A 3,312-nucleotide genomic window follows, 5' to 3' on the forward strand; every position below is an offset into this window, starting at 1 on the left:
TAGGTTTTGGTTTCTCTTCTCTTTTTCTATTTCTAACTCAAACTCAAGTCTGATGAATTCAAATAAATTTGAATTCAAACCCTAACCAAACAAACAAAGAAAAAGATCCTCCAGCATGAATGCAACATCAAAAATTAAACCTATGATAAAATTTTAATTACTTGAGGAACAAAATTGAATTTAAATGCCATACTAAACACAATAAACCTTAGAAAATTAAGTAAAGCCAATTAAATTTATTATTAAAATGCTGAAATTTAAATTAGGGTGTTACAATAATCCTCAAACTTCTTGAGGAGGAGATCAATCTTCATAGCGAGCATGTCGGTCTCCTTGATGGAGTGCATACCTCGCTGGCGCGGTTGGAGGCGATCATCGCTCCAACCTTGGTTGGAAACCATCTTCTCGATCAATGATGTAGCTCTTTCAATGGTCAGCGAGAAGAAAGCTCCACCCGCAGCGGCATCCACATGATCACGTGATGACTGTGTCAACCTGTTGCAGAAGTTCTGTAGAATGAGCCAATTATCCATTCCATGGTGCGGACAAGCCAGAATGTACTCCTGAAGCCACTCCCAAGCTTCCGGAATTGACTCATTTGATGCCTGCTGGAAGTTCGAAATCCAACCACGAAGAGCATTGGTTTTGCCCGTCGGGAAGAACTTCGAGAGGAACGCCTTGGCACATTTGTCCCAAGTATCCACAGCAGCCTTGTTAGCATAAAACCATTGCTTCGCTCTCCCCAAGGGAGCAAACAGAAACAGACGGAGCCAGATTGCATCTTGTGATACACCCTTGATAACAAAAGTAATGCAGAGCTCCAGGAACTGCTGGAGATGAGCACTGGCATCCTCATTGGCCTTGCCACAGAATGGGCTGGCCTGCACCATCGTAATGAGACCCGTCTTGATCTCGAAATTTTCTCCTCCGGTGTTAACCTTGGGTCCGGTCGGGACCTGGCTAGCAGATGGAGCAGAGTAATTACGGAGTGTCTTCTGGGCCATAGCTCTAGGAGCTGATGATGATGCGATGACTGGATCAACTGCCGGTAGTGATCTCCGAGGTGATACGAGACGAGCTCGCGTCCTCCTCAAAAGTGACTCTGGATCAGAATGAAAGTTTTGCGGAAAGTCAAAACCGGTCATACACTACCCTATTTTCATATCAACAAAGACAAGAAAACAAAGCCAAGTTAGCCTGTTTAGCAAGCGAATACCAATTTCGATTTTGTTCACAATTTGTCTATATATTCCACTCTGTGCCTTCCCCGTCAACGGCGCCAAAAATGCTTGTTGGCGCCTACCAACGTCACCTAGCGATGACGTCCGCAGACACCAATTTGGGGTGGCAGTATTTCATGAACCACGAATAAATCCGCAAGCGCACGGAATACCGTTGTAGCATTTTACCAGGGAGTATACCGGGGTGTCATTTATATTTCCGCAGGGAAGGCGATGAGTGAAAGAATATATAGATCAGTTGGTGAGCTCTATCTAGATTGGATATTCTCATGCATAAACAGGGGTAAGATAATAACATAGTAGGAGGTAGTGTGACACACACACAAACTACTCTCTTGGATAAATAAAAGAATAAAGATTGCTTTAGGCCGGGAGCAAGGTAAAAGTCAGAGCTCGAGTCAGCTGTGCTAGGCTAGCTATATCTACACTTTCTCATTGGTTAGCTCGTCAGAGATTAAACTACACAACAGGGAGATTGCTATCGATGTAACGGGAGGAGCCCGTACACCCCGGCGACTTTATGTACCTCCTACCCCCCATACCAAACATGGAGGGTTAGTAAAAGGCACGGACAGGGCTGTCACCACCTGCCGGTGTTGACGCTCCTTAGCGCCCCGATTTGTATACCGCAAGCGCACAGTTCATGTAGCTTTTCCCTTAGAGTATTCCCCCAAGGTTTATCAATCCGTGGATCGACAAAGAACTACCTAAGGTTTTCCATCTAATCTAACGGATCTATCCTAACATGAAGCATTGATTGCATATAAAGGGTAAACCTTTGACAGATATGAGTGATGTGTAATGGTTGATCTCATCCATGAACATAGGCTTAATCATAGCAAAACCAAAGACATGACTAGGCCTATCGTCATCTAGTTGTAGTTCAAGCTAACGAGCAAATAAATCATGCATCTCAATCAAAAGCATCTTTAAATCAAAATCTCCAATCCGATCCTTCGATACCCCACCAACTCAATGGCAGCGCCCTGTTACGACACCCCCCTTTGGATGAAAGTACCCTGAAGCAAGTCGAACCCCCTTTGGTAGTTCCGCCATGAACCTCTAGCCACCATGACTACAAGATCATGCTAAGCGATCTATATCGATAATAGATCTAAGATGAAGCAAACCCAAAGAAAAGAACGAAATCGAAAGAGAGAACATGATCGCTAATAGATTCGGAAGACATGATTATCATTACTCACATAATAGATTCGTTTGGATCGTCACCACCGAGTACATACCATTGACGACTCCAACTAGCTAATGAACTCCACCATGGCACAACCACGCAAGGAGGCCATGGCAGCTAGGGGTGGCCTAAGCCATCTCCTAGACAACTTCGAAGACTTGTGGCGGCCGTCGTCTCCCTCCGGTCTTAGCCCTAGGTTTTCGTCGAGTTCTGGGTGGATGGATGCTACGAGTTGAATAAGGTGCGAGCTATTTATAAGCCGAGGAAGCCACCGATCGAAGGGGAGGCCGAACCGCGTCAGAAACGGGCTAGGCCGGCTGGCCCCATGGGCCTAGGCCGGCCGGCCTACCCTCTTTCGGGCTCGCCTCGGTCTCATCTTTCGCGTGCAGACTCCTCGCATTTTCTAGAGTTAATGTCCTTCACGATTGCACCCCTTTGGATGTCGTTATCTTGGAGATATCTTCGAGGAAAGGATAGGATAGGGAATCCTTCCTTAAATCTTCATTTGCTTTGCTTAATCCTGAATACTAGAGCAATCATACGAATACTGGAGTAGTTGATAGAGTTCTAAGAACAAAAGACTAACCATCTCCAACATAGGGTGATCATGCTATGCAAGCACTGAATAATAATGCAACCATGACAAGAAGCATATACTCAATAACTCAGAATATACTTCAAGCAGATATCGGAAACCATAGTCTAATTCTATTACAAATGACCGAATATTACAAGAGAGAGCTAGAGATGAACCCATATCAGACTCTCGAGCAACTCCGGCGACTCGATGACTCCTAGACTTCTCCTAAACTCCACTAAGCCTAAAGACTATGCAAGGAATGCAAGAGAGGAGATGAGAGGTGTGTGGTGTGTGTGTGT

At 45.0% G+C, this 3,312-nt stretch overlaps 1 non-coding gene across 1 annotated transcript; it reads left to right on the forward strand.

Moving 5' to 3' along the window:
* Positions 1-531: 531 nt before the first annotated feature.
* On the forward strand, positions 532-638 carry LOC120671689. Its single transcript, XR_005673787.1, has one exon. It is a non-coding gene; the product is annotated as a small nucleolar RNA R71 (small nucleolar RNA).
* Positions 639-3,312: the final 2,674 nt, after the last annotated feature.

The sequence above is a fragment of the Panicum virgatum genome, chromosome 4N (assembly GCF_016808335.1).
Source record: "Panicum virgatum strain AP13 chromosome 4N, P.virgatum_v5, whole genome shotgun sequence".
In the NCBI taxonomy this organism is placed as follows: domain Eukaryota; kingdom Viridiplantae; phylum Streptophyta; class Magnoliopsida; order Poales; family Poaceae; genus Panicum; species Panicum virgatum.